At 42.6% G+C, this 23,338-nt stretch overlaps 1 protein-coding gene and 1 pseudogene across 6 annotated transcripts in view; both read left to right on the top strand.

Moving 5' to 3' along the window:
* The window catches only part of Cdh13 (cadherin 13), a 1,170,900-nt gene that overhangs the window by 991,732 nt on the left and 155,830 nt on the right, over nucleotides 1-23,338 (top strand). The gene's annotated exons all lie outside the window — the stretch shown is intronic.
* Nucleotides 15,966-18,695, top strand: LOC106009261 (lysine-specific histone demethylase 1A pseudogene; annotated as a pseudogene).

Here is a 23,338-nt window from a genome sequence, read left to right as displayed (position 1 = left end):
CTAGCTCAGTTTCTCAGTGGTTAGAGAATATACTCCATGTGACCACTGTCCTTTCATATCTGTTAAGACTTGCTTTGCCACTCTCAATATGAACAATTCTGATAAATAGCCCATTTGCCCTTGAAAATAATGTGAATTCCATAGTTGTTTAGTATCACAGTCTATATATCCCAATTAGGTTATGTTTTACAATTTGTTCAAATCTTATATATATATGTGTGTGTGTGCTAATTTGCTTATTCAGTTACTTAAGGAATAGACATAATATCTATGATTGTATCAAACCGATTTCTCCTGTTAGTTTCTTCTCCCAGTGTGTTACTGGGGGTTTACCCCAGGGCCTTGCACATGCCAAGCAAGTGCTCCACCACCAAGCTACACCCCAGATCTCTCCTGTTAATTCTATCAACTTTTGGGGGGCGGGAGGGATCGAACTTGGGACCCTGCACTTGCGAGGCAGGCAGCAGAACCACTGAGCTAAATCCCCAGCCCTTCTATCAACTTTTTATCTGGGTATTTCAAAGCTGCATTATTATTTGCATACAAACTTAGAATTGCTGTATCTTCCTGATACATTTATCATCATATCGTTACAAAACTTACTTCTCAATCTCTGGAAATCCTTTTTGCTTTAACATTTGTATCATCTAATATTAGAATAATTAACCAACTTTTTTTGGTCAGTTTCATCATGGTATATTTTTTTCCATCACTTTTTATCTCAAGTTTTCTGTAATCATGTACTTAGAATATCTTTCTTGTAAACAATATATATGTCGCCACACCCTACCGAGGTCCTGAGTCACACAGAACACACCCACACCGAATCAGCCCGCTGCAGACAGGCAGGTCTGTGCACGCCCTACCGAGTTCCTGAGCCGCCCGGAAGACGCCGAATCACCCCGCTGCAGACAGGCAGCCACCTGGTTCCACACTACAAAGACGCAGAGGACACCAGACCACCAGACCAAGGTACTGAGTCCCGCTGCTCCTGGCCCAGAGGCAGGGGCTTCTGAGCCGCCGTCTCACTGCTCCTGATCTAGAGGAAGGGGCTTCCCGGTCACCATCCCTCCCGCTGCTCACAGCCCAGAGGAAAGGGCTTTTGGGCCACCTTCTGTCCCGCTGCCCCTGGCCCAGAGGAAGGGGCTTCCAGGCCACCATCCCTCCCACCACTCCCGGCCCAGAGGTAGGGGCTTTTGAGCCACTATCCCACTACTCCTGGTCCAGAGGAAGGGGTTTCCTGGCCACCACCCCTCCCGCTGCTCCCAGCCCACAGGAAAGGACTTTTGGGTCACCATCCCTACCACTGCTCCTGGCCCCTGTCCCACCTCTCCCAGCTCAGAGGAGGTAATCCATGCAGGCGCTAACAGCCCCCCACCCCAGTTGAAATGAGAAAACAAGTAAATAAGTCTCAAAACCAGACTTCCAGATCACCTACAGCAACCCCAAAGGGAAATGAGATGGAACACTCTGATACTCAACCACCTGGACCCACTGAACTGGCAACAAAAGGGGATCTGGAAAAAATGAAATCAGAAATAATTTCTCAGATAACAGGAGAAATTGTGCCCCTAGTGCAAGACATGATTAATAAAACTAGAGAGGAGCTCAGGAATATGATGAAATCCCAACATAAGAAACAAATGGAATCCATAAAACAGATGCAAATAGATTTCCAGGACATGAAAAACTCCACTGAAAGTGTACACAGCAGAATGAGCCAATGTGAGGACAGAATTTTAGATATAGAAGATAAGATTGCAATTAGTGACCAGGAAAAGAAAAATTGCTTCAAAATTATAAGGGAACATGAGAAATCAATCCAGCAGCTGCTAGATGATGCAAAGAAGAATAACATAAGACTGATTGGGCTCAATGAAGAAACAGGAGAGGGTGGAGATGACATAAAAAATCTCTTCACAGAAATAATGGCAGAAAACTTCCCAAGCAGGGGAAAAGAGCTTGACATACAGATAAGTGAGGCATATAGGACTCCAAATAGCCTTGATCAAAAAAAATCTACACATAGGCATGTAATTGTTAAGATTCCAGAAACACAACAGAAGAACAAAGTTCTACAAGCAGTCAGAGAAAAGAAACAAATCACATACAAAGGAAAGCCCATCAGAATCACAGCAGACTTCTCAACACAAACCATCAAGGCAAGAAGAGCTTGGAGTGACATATTCCAAGCCCTAAAAGAAAACAGCCTCCAACCCAGATTGATGGACCCTGCAAAACTATCTTTCAAAATGGATGGAGAAATAAGATACTTTCATGACAAAGAGCACCTTAGGAACTTCGTGAATACCAAACCAGCACTCCAAAGAATTTTACACAATAGCCTAGGAACAGACATTGAGGATCACAACCCCAGGAAGCAAAGCAGAATGAACCCATCTGGCATGACAAGAAATTAAATGTAAAGGGGGAGAACCCAACAAAAAGAAAAAGTCATGGCAATGACAAGTCAATAGACTTCAGTTATAACCATCAACGTCAATGGTCTCAATTCACCAATCAAAAGAAATAGACTGGCAGAATGGGTCAAGAAGCAAAATCCAACAATATGCTGCATACAAGAAACACACTTAATTCAAAAGGAAACTCATAGACTGAAAGTTAAAGGGTGGAAAACAATACTGCATGTGACAGGAACCCGAAAAAAAGCAGGAGTCGCTATCCTCTTTGCAGATCAAGTAGATTTCAAACCAACACTGATTAAGAGAGATGAAGAAGGACACTACATCCTTGTAAAGGGAAGAATCCAAGAGGAAGAGATGACAATCATAAATATCTAAGCACCAAACACTAGTGCACCCAACTATATAAAACAAATACTACTGGACATGAAAAGTCATATATGCACTAATACAATTGTAGTGGGGGACCTCAACACCCCACTGTCACAAATAGATAGATCAACTAGACAAAAAATAAGTAATGAAATACTAGAACTCAATCAAACTCTTGAACAAATGAACTTAACAGATGTTTACAGAGTCTTCCACCCCACAAAATCAGAATACACATTCTTCTCAGCTGCACATGGGTCATTCTCCAAAATAGACCACATACTCACACATAGAACATGTTTAAGTAAGTGCAAAGGAATTGAAGTTATCCCCTGTATATTATCAGACCATAGTGTGATGAAATTGGAGATCCATAGCAAAAGAAACTCAAAAAATTTCATAAACACATGGAAATTGAACAACACACTTCTGAGTAACCAATGGGTCACAGAGGAAATTAAAGAAGAAATCAGACAGTTCCTTCAATTAAATGGCAATGACAATACAACATTTTGGAATCTATGGGACACAATGAAAACAGTCTTACAAGGGAAATTCATAGCAGTGAATATGCATATTAGGAAAACAGAATGAGCACAATTAAACAACCTGATGCTGAACCTCAAGCTTCTAGAAAAAGAAGAGCAGGACAACACCAAAGCTCATACAAGGGAGGAAATTCTAAAGATCAGAGGAGAAATCAATTCAATGGAGACTAAGAGAACGATACAACAAATCAATGAAGCCAAGAGTTGGTTCTTCGAAAGAATCAACAAAATTGACAAACCTTTAGCCAACCTTGTCAGAAAAAGGAAAGAAAAGGCCCAAATCCATGCAATTAGGAATGAAAAGGGTGAAATTACAACAGACCCAGCAGAAATCCAGAGGATCATCAATACCTACTTCCAGAACCTATACTCCAATAAGATGGACAACACAGAAGAAATGGACAGATTCCTAGATACATATGAATTACCAAAGTTGAACGAAGAAGACCTAAAAATTCTGAACCCAATATCAACCAATGAAATTGAAAAGGTAATTAAAAACTTATCAACTAAGAAAAGCCCAGGCCCTGATGGCTTCACTGCTGAATTCTACAAGACATTTAGAGAGGAACTGCTGCCACTACTGTTTAAACTCTTCAATGAAATTGAAAGGGAAGCAATACTACCAAATTCATTCCTGGAAGCAAGCATCACCTTGATCCCCAAAGCAGAGAAAGACCCAACCGAAAAGGAGAACTATAGGCCAATCTCACTAATGAACACAGATGCAAAAATCCTTAATAAGATAATGGCAAACAGAATGCAGAAGATCATCAAGAAGATCATACACCCTGATCAAGTGGGATTCATCCCAGGAATGCAGGGATGGTTCAATATATGAAAATCAATCAATGTAATACACTGTATCAGTAGAGCCAAGGACAAAAACCATATGATTATCTCCATAGACGCAGAAAAAGCATTTGACCAAATCCAACATGCATTTATGATAAAAACCCTACAAAAAATTGGAATAGATGGTCTCTACCTCAAACTGATAGAAGCCATCTATGAAAAACCAACAGCCAATATCATACTAAATGGTCAAAAACTGAAATCCTTCACACTCAAATCAGGAACAAGACAAGGATGTCCACTATCACCACTCTTTTTCAATATAGTTCTGGAAACATTAGCCATGGCAATTAGACAAGAGAAAGAAATAAAAGGAATAAAGATAGGTAATAAAGAAGTCAAATTGTCATTATTTGCAGATGACATGATACTCTATATAGAAGACCCCAAGAGCTCCACCAAAAGTCTTCTAGACTTAATAACCAAATTCAGTCAAGTAGCTGGTTACAAGATCAACACACAAAAATCAATAGCTTTCCTCTACACCAATGACAGACTCACTGAGAGAGAAATAGGGCAAATAATTCCTTTCACAATAGCATCCAAAAAACTGAAATACCTAGGAATCATCCTAAGAAATCAAAGACCTCTTCTCTGAACACTATGGCACTCTGAAAAGAGAGATTGAAGATGATATCAGAAAATGGACAGACATCCCCTGCTCCTGGGTAGGAAGGATTAATATAGTGAAAATGGCCATACTTCCAAAACTGCTATATAGATTTAATGCAATTCCAATTGAGATCCCAGCAGCATACTTCATAGACCTCGAGAAAACAATCCGAAAATTCATTTGGAACAAGAAGAGACCCAGAATAGCAAAAGCAATTCTAGGTAACAGAGACATGGCAGGGGGTATCACAATCCTTGACCTGCAACTATACTACAGAGCTACTGTGATAAAAACAGCATGGTACTGGCAAAGAAACAGACCTGAGGACCAGTGGAACAGATTAGAAGATGCAGAAACAACACCAGACACACTCAGCCATCTCATCTTCGACAAAGGAGCCAAACACCCTCACTGGAGGAAAGATAGCCTCTTTAATAAATGGTGCTGGAAAAATTGGGCTTCAACTTGCCAAAGATTAAAACTAGACCTATATCTCTCACCATGCACTAAACTAAAATCAAAATGGATTAAAGATCTAAATATTAAAATAGAAACTCTGAACCAGTTGGAACAGAGGTTAGGTAGAACCCTTGAAGACATAGGTGTAGGAAAAGATTTTATGAACAAAACCTCAGTTGCTCATGAACTAGCACAAACAATCAACAAATGGGATCTCTTCTTATTAAAAGGCTTCTGCACAGCAAGAGAAACCACCAGCAGTGTGAAGAGACAACCCACAATGTGGGAAAAAATCTTCACCTGCTCTTCCTCAGACAAAGGTCTACTTATCTCAAATCTATAAAGAACTTAAAAAGATCAGACCTCCCAAATTTAAAGACCCAATCCAAAAATGGGCATCTGAAATGAACAGACATTTCTCAGACAAAGAAGTAGAAATAGCAAATAAATACATGAAAAAATGTTCAACATCACTGGTCATTCGAGAGATGCAAATGAAAACAACGCTGAGATTCCACCTCACTCCAGAAAGAATGGCTGCTATCATGAAATCAACCAATAACAAATGCTGGCAGGGCTGTGGGGAAAGAGGAACCCTGCTCCACTGCTGGTGGGAGTGTAGACTGGTGCAAGCACTGTGGAAATCAGTATGGAGATACCTCAAAGAACTAGGACTGGAATTCCCATTTGACCCCACTATTCCACTGCTGGGGATCTTCCCCAAAGAATTAAAAGAATCATATCACAGTGATATATGTGCACCCATGTTCATAACAGCACAGTTTGTAATAGCTAAAACTTGGAAACAGCCCAAATGCCCATCAACTGGAGACTGGATAAAGAAAATGTGTTTTTTTTATAAAATGGAGTACTACTCGGCCATAAAAAATGAGAAATTAGAGACATTTATAGCTAAGTGGATGCACATTGAGGCAATACTCTTAAGTGAAATAAATAGGACACACATGTGTAAATACTGAATAGTTTCTGTGGTGTGAGAAACTGAAAGTGTAAATAAGGACTAAATGTATAATAGGTAATGTGAAATAGGAAGAAAAGGGGCAAAGGGGAAGGAAGTGGGAGGGCTAGGGGAAAGGATAGAAGGGAATGGGATTAATATGAGAAAATGGAAAAACAGGAACAAAATCTTTGTAAATAGGGAGGAATCGAGGGGTTGAAGGGAGGGCTGGGCAAGGGTGAAAAATAAGAACCAAGAGAGACTATGTAAAGGTGCAAATTTCCAATGATGAATGTCATTATATTGTATACCTAAAATGTACCAATGATTAGAATGAATAATCGATAATAGGAAGAAAAGGTCCAAAGGGATAGGGGTAGTGGGAGGGGCAGGGGAAAGGAAAGAAGGGAAAGGAAAAATGATGAGAAATGGAAAAAAATGGAAATAAAGTCTTTGTAAATAGGGAAGGGTGGAGGGTGTGAAGGGAGGGCTAGGAGTGGGAAAAAATAAGAACCAAGATGCATTATGTAAAGGTACAATTCCCAATGAGAAATGTAATTGTGTTGTATACCTACAATGTAACAATAAAAGAATTTAATACAAAAAAAAACCAATATATATGTCAAATTTGGGTTTTTTAAATCATTCCTCATGGTCCCAGTCATGATAGTTGGATTATTTTGTCCATTTACATGTAACACAAATACTATACTGAATATTTGGGTTGAAACATACCAATCTATCTTATATATATTTATTTTCCTTTCATTCTTATCTTTTTCTGAAATAATTGAGTATTTGAAGTATAACTAAGAGATTATTAGAGGTGAACATGAAATTATAAAAATACTCGTACTTCAATTTCATATTTTTGTAGTAGTTGCTAAGAAATTGTTATATACAGTGTACATATCTTATATATAGATAGATGTTTTTGATTTATAGAATCTAATATAAATTATTGTTTTTCCATTTTTTCATTAATGCGAAGACCTTGGAACATTTGAACTCCCATTACCCTTCTGTCTTTATTTTGTTTTATTTTTTTTCCATCCTATCTTTGGAGATATTGTTTTCATGTTTTAATTTTATACATACTTTAAATTTTACAAAAATAGTACTTAATAAATATCAGTTTATGTTTTCCTATTTATTTATCCTTTATAGTTTTATTTATCCCATCCTGTTTCTATGCCTCCAAGTGGAGTAATTTTCCTTCTAATTAAAATTCCTTTTGTTTAAAAAATGGTACAGGTGTGCTGGTGACAAGTTCTCTCTTTTATTGTTAGTCTAAGAACATGTTTTGTTCCTGAATTTTCTGAAGTACATTTTCATTAGTTGTAGAACCTTAGCTGGCAGTTGTTTCCTGGCAGCTGTTTAAAGATGTCATTTCAGTGTCTGCTTGTGTCTATTATGTTTGTCAAAAGGTCAGCTGTCAGTATTACTTTCTTTTCCATTAAGAGAAATGTGTCCTTTTTTTTCCTGGATGCTTTTAGAAACATTTCTTTGTCTTCACTTTTAAGCAGTTTTACGGTGACGCACTGAGATGCGGTTTAATTTGTATTGATCTTACTTGTTCCTTAAGTATCTCCATTCGTAACCACACCTCTTCAAATATTCCTTCTGACCCATTAGAGTTACTTCAAATCCAATGTCTTATAACTTGGTCTAGATCACTTCTAAGTCTATGTCTCTTTTCAATATTTCCCTCTTGATTTAGGGTCATTTGTTCTAGTCCCCTGGCATAGCTGGTTTTTATTTTTTTAATTAAATGATGGACAACATATATGAAAATTTTAGAAATAATTTGAGACTCTGATGATATATTTCTCCAGAAAGAACTCCCCTTTGCTTTCTGTAAACCGTTAAGAGCAGGGAAAGCCGACTTCAAATCAGCCTGGAACTGAGTTGCTGAGTGTAGGGTTAGTCAGGTCCCAGTTCCCCTTGCTCCACAGAGGCAGCCTTTCTGGGTCCTCCGTGGCTCTTGTGTGTGTCCAGGGCTCTTCTGCCTTGGCCGACCTTGGCTTACAGTTGTCTTCTCGGTCCTTTGACCTGGCTGGAAGTTCTGCTTGTCTTTTTGACCTCATAATCAACACTTTTGGCACAGTCATTTAGCTTTCTTCCCCTGTGTGCTCAGGATTGGAAACTTCCTTAAAGGTAAAAGGAACAGCATATATGGGCCACACCATGGTGCTCTTCCCTCCTCTCCACGATGCTGCCTCGTCAGGTTCTGGCCAGTTCAGTCGCTCCCCAGGGCCTTCACACAGGAGCTGTGGGTCCGGGATTGGGGGTGCGGGGGGGGGTCCTGTATTCTGAAGTTCTTCTAGATTTGAATGTTGATCTAGAGGAAGCTTGCCCCCATTATCATAAACAATGAAAACAATCTGGATTTGCTTTTTAATCTGGAACCTCAAGGAAAAACACTAGACACAGGGCCAGGGATTTAGCTCAGTGGTGCCGCCACCTGCCTCACAAGCGCAAGGTCCTGAGTTCCATCCCCAGTACCAAAAAAAAAACAAACCAAAACACCAGGCACAAAGCAGTATAATATTTTCATTGAATTGTAGGGGTTGGAGAAATATATTTAAATGGTTTGGCTGTGCATACCCCTTCTCATATTGTTCCCTTTAAAATCAACTCACTTTAGTAAAAAGTTTTAAATGTGCTTAATGTCTCACCCACGATATCAATGATCATGAAGCCCAGGGAAGCTAGGCTGTGAAAAAAGAGCTGAACTCAGTGGGGCGTGGTGATGCACGCCAGTAATCCCAACGCTCTGGGAGGCTGGGGCAGTAGGAGTGCAAGGATGAGAGCAGCTTGAGCAAATTAGCCATTTAGCAAGACCCTATTTCAAACAATAAAACATTCTGGGAATGTAGCTCAGTGCAAAGGCCCGGGGCTCAATCCCCAGGACTGCAAATGAATTAATTAACTAAAGTAGAGAGAGCTGAACTCTGGCCTTAGAGACAAGCCTTGCTTTCTGATTCCCTCTTCGTGAGTTGACATGAATATCCGGAGCTTCTTTAACTCCTCGTGACCATGTCATTTGTTCTTGGTAGTTGGAGATTGCAGGTGTGAAGCTAAGAAATGTCCTTCTGTGCTTTGTCTTTTATAGTAGTCTGACTGATGTGGATACTGTCCCATCCGCCACAATTCCACATGGTGTATTTGAGTGTTTCAAATGATAATCTACTTCCGTCTGACTTTATTTCCCTTTAACTTGAGGGCTCTTTAAATTCACATGTGCCTTTGTCTAAACACTGACCACATAATTATGCATGCTGCCTGCTTGGATGAGATTAACCCAGAAAGTCAACCGCATATTTCTTAGAAAATCGAAGCCGTCTAAATGATCTGACTCGAGTGACTTTTCTGGAGGGTGGAGTCCAAGACATTTTAACAACCAGATAAATCTGTGAAGATGATTAACTGGTTTTCCAAACAGTCCAGACTTCCTCTTCCCATGAAGCTTTTTATAGCTATTATAGTGAAATATGTGATGCTTTTTTTGTATGTGATTTTATGGAATCACATCTGACAGTTTTCTATGTGGTTGAGGTTTTAAATAAAATCAATCCACCGTTGGGAACTTTATTCCAGGCCTTGTACAGAGTGGCAGGGAATCCCGATATGTAAAAAAATGGACTATCTTGAGACAATAAAACAGTGACTGCAGTGCAGAGGCACCAGTAATTTCTTACTGCAAACCAGAACATTGGTCCACATCACACCGGTCCCCGGGCTATCTCATCCTGGCCAACACTTTAGACGAGGACTCTAAGGAGCCATCCATTGCATAATACATTCCCAGCTCCCCATCACATAATTGAAGAGGGGTAACCTGCAAAGTAGCCAACCCTGCCTTCCACATTTATCTCCACTTGGAGGGGATGAGTTTATTGGTTTCTTCTCCTGCACCAAGGTCATAGGAAATATGAAATCATCAACTAAACCTCTTAGTGTTCAAATTTCACAGCGGGCCTGCAGCTGGATTTTTTTTTCCACTAAAAAAGGGTGAAGGGAAAGATTTGTACAAATATAAGCAGTGACCTATAAATAGAAGTTCTCATCATGAAGTTATCTTAGAGCCAAGGAAAAGGGCAGTGTGTGCAAGCCTAGATTTAATTGTTCACATACTGCAGGATGAGATCTCTTGCATTGCTGAAAATGCCCATACTGGTTATGGACTATGTGTGTGATGTAAAACATCTGGATTTTTTAAGTGAAAAAAATGTAATCTACCCTGTGGCAGCTTCTGTAAGTTGCTCATAGAGGTAGACCAGACAGCCAGATGATTTATTGCATTAATCACTCTTCCAAAATTATATTCATGATGTGTTGATCCCCATCATCCCTGTGTGAACCTCTATGCAAATTCTGTCCCTCTGCTAACCCTCTGGTTATGCTCAAAGGGTCAGTAGCCACTCAGTGGCAATAAAAGCAATTTTTCATTGCAGCTGGCAGAGTGTCGACACCGAGCCACTCCACTGCATGGTGTCCTCTGAAGACTTCATCCATCTGCTCCTGTTCAAAGACACTCTAAGAGTAGCAACCACAAAGCCACAAGGCATCTATTTTTTAGCTCTAGGAATGTAACATTATTGGTTCCATAATGCACTTTTCAGAATGAGAACCTGAGTTCAGAAATAAAAAAGCCGAGGACAGCAAAAATGTACATTGTTGGAGGATGACGTGTTCAAGTCTGCACCACACTTGGAAACCACCTTGTACTGTACAGCTTTAGGAATAAAAACTTGGGTGTTCTGCACAGCTCCAGCTTGCCTTGCCCTGGGCCACAGCTGCGTCTCTGTCACCACACATACTATGCTTTGGTTTCCTTCATGCCACTGCACGTTCTATTCCCATATACCCGGACTCCTTTCCATTCTAGAAAATCCCAGTATATTCTTCAACATCCAAACTCTGCGCCTCCCAAGCAGCTTTTGGCTTCCTCCCCTTTGTCCCAACATACATCTGACTACCTCATGGCAGAGAGCCATCATTACAAGTGCTTTTAATCACATACTTACATCTCCATAGTCCCATTTGGATGCTTTGGTATTTCAGAACATTTCCTTCCATTGCTGTCTCTAGTGCTGAACTCGGGGTTGACATCAAATGTTTAGAGGTGAATATTACTCATGCAGCCAAACCTTGTTGCCAACCAGTGTTTCATCTTCTAATATACTATTACTTATTCTTCTTTTCCATATTATATATAGTGTTACATGTATGCCAGTATCTGTTATGTATATGGACTATTCTATTATATATTCTATTCTATTCCAATAGTTACTTATCCTAATACGCACATATTCTGATATCTAATGTTCATCTTCTAATGTGCCATATAACTATTTACTTGCTTGTCATCACCCTCCCCAGATTAGAATGAAATCCCTCAAGAAAAGAAACATGTCCTTTGTCCCCTGGTGTGGCCCCAATACCTAGCCTAGCATGTAGTGGGTACCCATATAACTGACGAGTCAGGGGAAAAAACCCTGAATATTTTACTGCAATCAGCACAGGCCATCAAAAGTTTACAAAATCATGTTGTTAAAGGGAATTTGGAGAGACTCTCATCCATATCACAGGTTTTATCAATGAGGGACACTGCTCGAGGAGGGTAGCAGGTCCCACACCAGCCTCCTTGTGGCACAGAATGTCACAGCCAGTGACAAATCCAGGCCTCTGCAGCAGCCTGGAGTCATCATTTCCCTGTGGAGTACAGGATCAGAAGTAAATAAACTCATCTACATAGACTTCAGAAATCCCTAAAATCTTTTTCCTTATTAGCCAAGAAAAACAAGAAAACTCTGTATTAGTAAGACATAAAGGGCTCATTAGAGTGGAGACAGGCTCGACTTATCCTTTGAGTTATAAAACATGCAAGAAAGAAATCATGCCACAGCTCCAATGTTCTGTGTGAGTTCGTTCTTCTAAGTGGGATTAGACACAATAATCCAGAGTTAATTTTAACATATTCATTTCTCTCCAAGCGAAAGCCTCCTTCAGTTCTGGTCTCTTGGCAGCCTGAGCTCGTGTGCTCACCCGGCATGCCCTCACGCTGCTGCTTCCCAAGAACGTTCATTCATTTATTTGCTCATTCACCCTCCTGCCCATCACACGCGCACCCCCTTCTCTGCCAGGCTCTGTACCCGGCTGGAGCGCGGTGTGCTGAGTGAAGCAGGCAGGCTCCCTGCCTTAAGACGTCGTGGTCAAAAGTGGGGGGGGGGGGGCAGCCAGCACAGAGATGCACAATGACCCTTGGTGACAAGTGGGAATGGGTGACATTGCTCCAGACAGGGACGGCACAGACAGCCGTGTGGAGCTCAGGGACATCTTCTCCTAAGAGGTGGCATGACCTTGTCTGTCTCTGCTTCCTGTGACTGCGCACAAAGAGTTACAGACCAAGTGGCCTGAACAGAGAAGCTCATTCTCTCCGGTTCTGAGACCAGAAACCCAAGATGAAGGTGCCAGGGAGGATCCTCCTGGGGCTGGGGGGAGAACCTCCCTAGCTTCTGCAGGGTGCTGGCAGTCTGTGGTGTGCTAGGCTTGTACTTGTGTCACCCCACTCTGCCTCCATCTTCCAAGGTGGTCTCCCCGTGTCATGTCCGTGTCCAAATTTCCTCTTTCTTTAAGGACACCAGCCCTGTTGGATGAAGGCCCACTCTACTGACCTCATTTTAACTGCATTCCCTCAGTAGTAACCCTGTTCCCAAGGCCGGCAAGGGAGGAGGCAGGATGGACTCCATGTATGGTGCTAAGACATCAACAAACACTAAAAGGGCCCAGCGTGCCATGCTGAGAGTCAGAGCCCCAACCCTACTCCAGAGTGCTGTTGGCTCCTGGTGGTAGGTCATTGGTCAGGAGATTGCTGGGGACGCTGGCACCAGTGACATAAGGCCCCATCACTTATGTGACCCCACTATCTATGTCACCCACAGAAATGGGAATCATTCCACCCACAGGGAGCTAACATGAGTCAACATCTCATTCGTGACTTTCAACTGTGCATATCCCACATGCTCTTTGTCACCTGAGGCTTGGACAGCCCAGCCAAGAGTCTGGCTGCACCCCTTACAGATGGGGAAACTGAGGCCACACAGGCCCATTCCTTCTCCAAGATCAGATTCCAAATTCTGTGTGCTTTTCCCCTGCAAATTCAGATACAAGATGTATTTCCTTAACTTAGCCAGTGGCCCATCAGTGAAAGCAGCTGAGCATGAGTGCTCATGAAAGGCAGAAGGGCTGCAAGTCCCTCACCCCTGGACTGGCTCTGCATTCTTCAGTAAACCCTTGGCAGCCAGTTAGGATACCTGAACGCCCCTGTGTGTGCCAGGTGGGGTCAGAGATGGGGCCCTGCCCTTCCTCCATCCCTTCTGCCCCAGTGGGACAGGGCTTTGTCCCCATTATCCATGGGGGTTGATTTCAGGACCCCCAAGGACACCCAAATCCATAAATGCTCAAGTCCTGTCTGTAAAATGGGGTGGTATTTGCATATGGCCTATCTATGTCCTCTTCTATACTTTAAATTATCTCTAGGTTACTTAGAATACATGTCACTACTGATGTGCTATGTAAACAGTTGTTACACCATATAATCTAGGGAATAATAACAAGAAAAAAAGTCTGCACATGCTCCTTACAGGCAAAATATTTTTTCAATTATTTCCGATCCACAGTTGATTGAGTCCATGAATACAGAGCTTCAGACTGGGGTGGGGGTGCACTAGGACTGCAGCACCTGTTTCACAGGTGTGGGGTACAGGCTCAGACAAGGGAGAACCTTGCCTGGACTATAGATCCCTCACTTTCAACCCTGGGCCAGGCTGCCTTGGTGCCCTTGGCAGTGGGTCAGCTCCACGTCCACAGAACCCAGTTTCAGAGCATTTCTGCCTGATTCAGCTGAGCCATTCCACTCCTCCACAGTGGTCCTGCACTTCCAGACAGCTCTCCTGGATTCCTTGTTCCTCTGGAAATAGCCTGTTTCTGTCCTTACTGTTCTCACAGGGAGCTTGCTGAAGCAGCCCAGGTTTGCAACCTCCCTTCTCAGTTCTACTGGACCTGGCAAAACGTGCCTCACTGACCCCTCCTTCCTGGCCCTATCTCTCTCCCCACTCGAGTTAGGACAGGGTTTCGTGCCAGCCCTCAATTTATCCACAGCACACAGAGAAGTCTCCTCTCCTGGGCTCACCTCTCCCTTTCCACTTCTTCAAATTGCAAAAAGGTAATTGGGGTCTTTTAACAGCCAAACAATTTGATTAGTAGCCTTGGGCCTTTATTTTGGTAGGTCCAGTGAGCAAATATACTCACCATGTCTTATGATCAAAGAATAAATTTAAAAATTTATGTGCATAGCTAACTTTGTAAACTAGCAAGTATTTGGTGCTTACCTGTGTGAACCACCCTCTGAAATGTTTCGGACAACTTCTCTCATTTAATTCTCACAACACCCCTATTTCACAGATTCTCTTATGTCATTCTGCAGATAAGGAAACCGAGGCACTGGAAGGGTTAGGAGCGTCCCTGCAGTCCTACATGGTGGCAGGTGTAGGGACCGAGAGTGGCTGGTTCCAGACCATAGCCCTTCCCTGACCCTGAGTTCCTATGGGCTCCATGGAGTTCAGAAATGAAAGCAGCCAGGGCCCTAACCAGCTAGTCCTCAATCAGGAGACTCCAGCAGGTAAGTCCAGATCCCAGAGAGGACCTTGAACACAGCATGTTCCTGGACAGATATTAACATTTCCGTTTTATATACAGTAGAGTGGTGCCTCGGTACACATATTTGCATATGGATTTTGAATTCTGTCTGCCTTGCTGTCCATGGCTTCTGATTGACTCACCAAGTAGTAGAAATTAGGTCCATTTGTATATTGGCCAGCTCTCTTGACATAACAATTTTTAAAACGTTTTAGTTTGTGATGGTGGTTGCTGTAGATCTATAATCATGAATGAGATCATGTGTTTGTTCAATCATCAGACTCTGTGAGTTGGATCTGCTTGATCTGAGTTTACAGGCTTGGAAGCAGCCTCAGCTGTTTCATTCACACTCACCGTGTGCCCCTTCCAGGGATGTAGAACTGGGCAAAGTCTTCCCTTCACAAGGCTTAGCAGGGAGAGCAGATATCAAAGCACTACCAATATGTCAAGAGGACCTTGCACACGTGACCATAGGGAAACAGACCCAGGGAGGTCTGGGGAGGTCAGGTCATGAAGTAAATATTCATCCTCTGAGTCATGGATTGGCCAGGTGAAGTGAGGAGAGAGGGTGTGAGCATAGTTCAATCTGAGCAGCCCAAACAGCATGTGCAAATGCCCTGGGACACACAAGAGCCATTTGAGGGGCTGAGAGGTGGAGCTAGGGCTGGCTTAGATACTGTAGGCAGGGATGGGCGGGAGTGATGGCCCATGTTCAGTGAGTGAATCTGTTCCCCACATGACATATATTGGAAAGCTCTGTGCTTCCATGCCTACCCCAAAGCTACCCCAAATCATTCCTGGGTCAACATTAACTGACGCTCTTTCACCCGGGCTTCTCCAGCATCTGCTGCCTCCTGAGTCCCAGCCTTCTTCCCAACATGCACTGGATCAGCATTACTGGAACCCTCTTCCCCCCTCCTCCAACTGGTGCTACTTTGAGGGCAAACACAGCACCATTTGTCATGCTGTCGCCCTGGGCCGCAGAGCTGTGTGCACAGAGGGAGCACACAGAATATCTGTGTCCCTAAATCAAATATAACCAACAGTGGACAGACCGAGCGGCCCCTGCGGCCGTCGGCTGCCAGGCGGCCCGAGATGTTGTCTGGAAAGAAGGCAGCAGCTGCCGCGGCGGGACGGTGGCCAGACCTGGGGCGGGCGGCGGACGGCGCTGTGGAGCCCCTCTGAGGTCGGCCCGGGTGGCCAGGGAGCGCACTCCCCGCAGGAAGGAGCCTCCTCGGGCTTCGCCCCCCGCCCCCGCGGCCTGGCCGAGCCGCCAGGGTCCCCCGGGACTCAGTCCGGACCCACGGAGGTGCCCGGGTCTGCAACTCCCATGGAGACGGGAATATCAGAGACTCCGGAGGGGCGACGGACCAGCCAGCGCAAGCGAGCCAAGGTAGAATACCGAGGGATGGATGAAAGCTTGGCGAACCTCTCAGAAGATGAATATTATCCAGAAGAAGAGAGGAATGCTAAAGCAGAGAAAGAAAAGAAGCTTCCTCCACCACCCCCTCAAGCCCCACCTGAGGAAGAAAATGAAAGTGAGCCTGAAGAACCATCTGGGCAAGCAGGAGGACTTCAAGACGACAGTTCTGGAGGGTATGGAGAAGGCCAAGCATCAGGTGTGGAGGGTGCAGCCTTCCAGAGCAGACTTCCTCACGACCGGATGGGCTCAGGAAGCAGCCTGTTTCCCAGACATCATCAGTGGGCCTCAGTAGACCCAGAAGCTTTTTCTGTTTATCAGAAACCGCACATTACAGTTGGGGTTGGATAGTCCAAAGATTCAGCGGATATTTGAGGCCACTGTCCAACAATTAGAAGCGCCTTATAACAGTGATACTGTGCTTGTCCATCGAGTTCACAGTTATTTAGAGCGTCATGGTCTTATCAACTTTGGCATCTATAAGAGGATAAAACCCTTACCAACTAAAAAGACAGGAAAGGTAATTATTATAGGCTCTGGAGTCTCAGGCTTGGCAGCAGCCCGACAACTACAAAGTTTTGGAATGGATGTCACACTTCTGGAAGCCAGGGATCGAGTGGGTGGACGAGTTGCCACATTTCGAAAAGGAAACTATGTAGCAGATCTTGGAGCCATGGTAGTAACAGGTCTTGGAGGGAATCCCATGGCTGTGGTCAGCAAACAAGTAAATATGGAACTGGCCAAGATCAAGCAAAAATGCCCTCTGTATGAAGCCAATGGAAAAGCTGTTCCTAAAGAGAAAGATGAAATGGTAGAGCAAGAATTTAACCGGTTGCTAGAAGCTGCATCTTACCTTAGTCATCAACTAGACTTCAATGTCCTCAATAATAAGCCTGTGTCTCTTAGCCAGGCATTGGAAGTTGTCATTCAGTTACAAGAAAAGCATGTCAAAGACAAGCAGATTGAACATTGGAAGAAGATAGTGAAAACTCAGGAAGAACTGAAAGAACTTCTTAATAAGATGGTAAATTTGAAAGAGAAAATTAAAGAACGCCATCAGCAGTACAAGGAAGCACCTGACGTGAAGCCACCCAGAGACATTACTGCCAAGTTCTTAGTGAAAAGCAAGCACAGGGATCTGACTGCCCTTTGCAAGGAATATGATGAATTAGCTGAAACACAAGGAAAACTAGAAGAAAAACTTCAAGAATTGGAAGCCAATCCCCCAAGTGATGTATGTCTCTCATCAAGAGACAGACAGATACTTGATTGTCATTTTGCAAATCTTGAATTTGCTATTGCCACACCTCTCTCTACCCTCTCCCTTAAACATTGGGATCAGGATGATGACTTTGAGTTTACTGGCAGCCACTTGACAGTGAGGAATGGTTACTTCTGTGTGCCAGTGGCATTAGCAGAAGGCCTGGACATTAAACTGAATACAGCAATGCGACAGGTTCGCTACACAGCCTCAGGATGTGAAGTGATCACTGTGAATACCCGCTCCACAAGTCAAACCTTTATTTATAAGTGTGATGCAGTGCTCTGTACTCTTCCCCAGGGTGTGTTGAAGCAGCAGCCACCAGCTGTTCAGTTTGTGCCACCTCTTCCTGAGTGGAAGACGTCTGCAGTCCAAAGGATGGGATTTGGCAACCTTAACAAGGTGGTGTTATGTTTTGACTGAGTGTTCTGGGATCCAAGTGTCAATTTGTTCGGCCATGTTGGCAGCACGACTGCCAGTAGAGGGGAGCTCTTCCTCTTCTGGAACCTCTATAATGCTCCAATACTATTGGCATTGGTGGCAGGAGAAGCTGCTAGCATCATGGAAAGCATAAGTGATGATGTGATTGTTGGCCGGTGCCTCACCATTCTCAAGGGGATTTTTGGTAGCAGTGCAGTGCCCCAGCCCAAGGAAACTGTGGTGTCCCACTGGCGTGCTGGTCCCTGGGCCCGAGGCTCCTATTCCTATGCAGCTGCAGGATCATCTGGAAATGACTATGATCTGATGGCTCAGCCAATCACTCCCGGCCCCTCAATTCCAGGTGGCCCGCAGCCAATCCCACGCCTCTTCTTTGCTGGAGAACATACAATCTGGAACTACCCATCCACAGTCCCTGGTGCTCTGCTGAGTGGGCTGTGAGAAGCAGGAAGGATTGCAGACCAGTTCTTGGGAGCCATGTACACTTTGCCTCGCCAGGCCACACCAGGCATCCCTGCACAGCAGTCTCCAAACATGTGAGATACAAGATGAAGGACAATGACTGCAGGTCTTTTGCAAAGTTCTTCTAGCAATACTAGATGGCACTGAGAAGCTCCTGCCCTGGCACCTGGGCTCACTGTCAGCTGACAGGGAAGAACTTGTTTGAATCCTGTTCTTAAAGACTGAGGCAAGAATGTGCTGTAATAGAACATCTCAGTCTCTTGGTGTTTGTTTTTTTTAATATTTTGAGAATAAAACTTCATATAAAATTTTTTTTAAAAGTGCTCTCTCCTAGCAGCTCTGTAAACAGGGACAGATGCCTTTACAAAGCACCCCTGGGTGCAGGGTTTAACACAGGTTCAGTTTGGCACTGAGGACCCCTGCATCAGAGCCAAAACCAGTTAGCTATGTGGTTTATAACAGCACCCACTGGCCTCCCACACCACGGGCACAGGGCCCTGTCCCTCGTGGCAAAGCCAACAAAAAACAAGAGCAAACCCAATCCACCACTGTGCCGTCCCCATGCAGAGCTGGAGCATATCTCTGTATCTCCTTTCCTCCAGCCATGGGAAATTGAAAAGACAAATCAATTAGAGGAAGGATGAGACCCAGGACTCATTCTTCCTAAAGAAAATCTACTTTTAGTTTTTCCGGAGTCCAGGATCCTGTTTGTACCCATTTCATTGGTAGGGAAAGGCTCCCACTCTGAAGTAGCAGGAGCAAATCCTGGCTGGATTGCTACTTCTTCCTGGAAGTCCGAGGGCTGCCCACTTCTGGTGTGATGCAGCTGCTCTCTCTGAGGCTCCACCTCTGAGCTCTGCTTGTCTCTCTGCGTTGGCTTTCTTCTTGGTGAGTGCTCTCCTCCTGGCAGGGATTCTCAAGCTGCACATGCACCTTGTTATCAAGTCAGCAACTTGAAATTGGCAGCGGGATGGAACGTGTACTCCAGGGAAATGGGCACAGGCCAGGAATATTTCTTTCCCCTTGAATTTTGTTTGCTAATCATTTGTCAGCACACCACTGCGGGTGAGTTATTGCTTTTCCCCACCTCAAGAAACAGGGCAGAGGGGGGTGTGTGTGTGTGCGCATAATTTAGCCAAACTGTTGGGCCCCTGTGCTCTACTCTGAAATCCATGATCTTTTGGACCTTCCTGAAGGTTTCAGATTGTTGGCTTCTGTGTTTAAAAGATGGCCAGTCCACACCCAGAACAGTGGGAAAGTGGTTATGGGTTGAACTCAGGGCTTTTGCATTGAGCACTATCCTCAGCCTTCTTTATTATCCTAAAGCAGGGTCTGGCTAAGTTGGTAAGTGTCAAGGCTGGGCTTGAGCGTGCAATCCTCCTGCCTCAGCCTTCCAGAATGCTGGGATTTTACAAAACTGCGCCACCATGCCTGGCTGCAGAAGCATTTTCTTCAGTCCCCGTCCACATGCCACTGAGAGTCCCTAATGGGGTTCCAAGCTGAGCGTGAGACCTGTTGTCTGGTTTGCCACAGTAACATTGTCTTCTTCCTCTGTCCTAGAATTTGTCATTTACCTCTCTTGCCTTTTTCTTAAATTCTTTCATTGGTACATTTTAGGTATAGAATACGTTTACATTTCTCATTGGGTGCTTGTACCTGTACATGATGCACCTTGGTTCTTATTTTTTCCCCATTCCCTGTCCTCCCTTCACCTCCTCCACCCTTCCCTATTTACAAAGATTTTGTTTCCATTTTTTCCTTTTCTCATAATTTTTCCTTTCCCTTCTTTTCTTTCCCCTTCCCCTTAGCCCCTTTTCTTCCCATTTCAAATTGTCAATTATTCATTTTAATCCTTATTTACACTTTCAGTTTCTCACACTAGAAAAACTATTCGGTATTTACACGTGTGTCCTATTTATTTCACTTAAGAGTATCGCCTCAATATGCATCCATTTAGCTATAAATATCTCTAGTTTCTCATTTTTTATGGCTGAGTAGTACTCCATTTTATTAAAAAACCACATCTTCTTTATCCAGTTTCCAGTTGATGGGCACTTGGGCTGTTTCCAAGCTTTAGCTATTACAAACTGTACCACTATACACATGGGTGCACATATATCTCTGTGGTATGATTCTTTTTTTTTTTCTGTGTAGAGGTCTTTTGCTTCCTTTGTTACATTGATTCCTAGATATTTCATTTTTTTGGATGTTATTGTAAAAGGAATTGTTTCCCTAATTTCTCTCTCAGTGAATCTGTTATTTGTGTAAAAGAAGGCTATTGTTTTTTGAGTATAGACTTTGTATCCAGCTACTCTACTGAATCTGTCAATTAAGTCTAGAAGTCTTTTGGTGGAGTTTTTTGGGTCTTCTATGTAAAGTATCATATCATATCAGCAAATAATGACAGTTTAACTTCTTCCTTTCCTATCTTTATTCCTTTTATTTCTTTCTCTTTTCTAACTGCTGTGGCTAATGTTTCCAGAACTATATTGAACAGGAGTGGTGATAGTGGGCATCCTTGTCTTGTTCCTGATTTTGGGTGAAAGTTTTCAGTTTTTGACCATTTAGTATGAGGTTGGCTGTTGGTTTTTCATAGATACCCTTAATCAGGTTGAGATACAGACCTTCTATTCCAATTTTCTGTAGTGTTTTTATCATGAATGGTGTTGGATTTTGTCGAATGCTTTTTCTGCATCTTTTGAGATGATCATATGGTTTTTGTCCTTGACTCTGTTAATGTAGTGTATTACATTTATTGATTTACGAATGTTGAACCATCCTTGCATCCCTGGGATAAATCCAACTTGGTCAGGGTATATGATCTTCTAGATGACGCTCTGTATTCTGTTTGCCAGTATCTTGTTGAGGATTTTTGCATCTATGTTCATTAGGGAGATTTGGCTGTAGTTCTCTATTTTGGCTGTTTCTTTCCCTGGTTTTGGAATCAAAGTAACACTTGCTTCCAGGAATGAATTTGGAAGTATTGCTTCCCTTTCAATTTCATTGATAAGTTTAAAGAGTAATGACAATAGTGCTTGTTTAAATATCTTGTAGAATTCAGCAGTGAAGCCATCAGGACCTGGGCTTTTCTTTGTTGATAAATTTTTAATTATGTTTTCAATTTCAATGATTGTAATTGGGGTGTTTAGAATTTCTGTATCTTCTTCATTTAACTTTGGCAATTCATATGTATCTAGGAATCTGTCCATTTCTTCTGTGTTTTCCATTTTGTTAGAGTACTGGTTCTCAAAGTAGATATTGATGATCCTCTGGATTTCTGCTGGATCTGTTGTGACTTTACCTTTTTCATTCTTAATTGCATGGATTTGAGCCTTTTCTTTCCTTTTTTTGCTAAGGTTGGCTAAAGGTTTATTGATTTTATTTATTCTTTCAAAAAACCAACTCTTTAACTCATTGATTTTTTTGTGTCATTCTCTTAGTCTCCATTGAATTGATTTCTGCTCTGATCTTCATAATTTCCTCTCTTGTATGAGCTTTGGGTTTCTCATGCTCTTCTTTTTCTAGGAGCTTGAGGTTCAGCATTAAGTTGTTCATTTGATCTCTCTCTGTGTTCCTAATATGGGCATTCACTGCTATGGATTTCCCTCATAGAACTGCTTTCATTGTGTCCCATAGATTCCTGTATGTTCTACTGGCATTATCATTTACTTGTAGAAACTGTCTAATTTCTTAATTTCCTCTGTGACCCATTGGTTGTTCAGGAGAGTGTTATTCAATTTCCATGTGTTTGGGGGGGGGTTGCAGTTTCTTATGCTATTGATCTCCAATTTTATTGCATTATAGTCTGATAATATATAGGGGTAACTTCAATTCTTTTACATTTACTTAAAAATGTCCTATGAGCTAGGATGTGGTCTATTTTGCACAATGACCCATGTGCAGCTGTAAAGAATGTGTATTCTGATTTTGTGGGGTGGAACACTCTGCAAACATCTATTAAGTCCATTTGTTCAATAGCTTGGTTCAGTTCTAGAATTTCATTGTTAATTTTTTGTCTAGATGATCTGTCTATTTGTGACAGTGGGGTGTTGAGGTCCCCTACTACAATTGTGTTAGTGCTTATTTGGTTTTTCATGTCCATTAATATTTGTTTTATATAGTTGGGGGCATTTGTATTTGGTGCATATATATTTATGATTGTCATCTCTTCCTCTTGGATTGTTCCCTTCACAAGGATGTAGTGACCATCTTTGTCTCTCTTAATTAGTTTTGGCTTGAAATCTACTTTGTCTGCAAATAAGATTGCTACCCCTGCTTCTTTCCGGGTTCCTGTTGTGTGGAGAACTGTTTTCCATCCTTTTACTTTCAGTCTGTGAATTTCTTTTTGAGTTAGGTATGTTTCTTGTATACAGCATATTGTTGGATTTTGCTTCTTAATCCATTATGCCAGTCTATTTCTTTTGACTGGTTAATTGAGCCCCTTAATATTGATGGTTATAATTGATAGATATTGTCATGATGTTTTACTGTTGTTGGTTCTTTTATTTTTTATTTTTCTCCCTTTCTCTTTATTTTCTTGCCTTGCCTGGTGGCTTCCCTCTGTTGGGCCTCATGGAGTTGTGACTTTCATTGTCTTTTTCGAGGATATTGTTTAGAATTGTTTGGAGTGCTGGTTTGGTGTTCACGAAATTTCTCAGGTGTTCTTTATCGTGGAAGTATCTAATTTCCCCATTGATTTTGAAAGTTAATTTTACAGGATACAACAGTCTAGGTTGGAAGTTATTTTCTTTTAGAGTTTGAAATACTTCACTCCGGGCTCTCCTTGACTTGAGGATTTGTGTTGAGAAGTCTGCTGTGATTCTGAT

This window comes from Heterocephalus glaber, unplaced genomic scaffold (genome assembly GCF_053883595.1).
Source record: "Heterocephalus glaber isolate CG9 unplaced genomic scaffold, H.glaber_assembly_v1.0 deba00000071, whole genome shotgun sequence".
In the NCBI taxonomy this organism is placed as follows: Eukaryota; Metazoa; Chordata; class Mammalia; order Rodentia; family Bathyergidae; genus Heterocephalus; species Heterocephalus glaber.
This window is presented reverse-complemented; position numbering and strand designations above follow the sequence as displayed.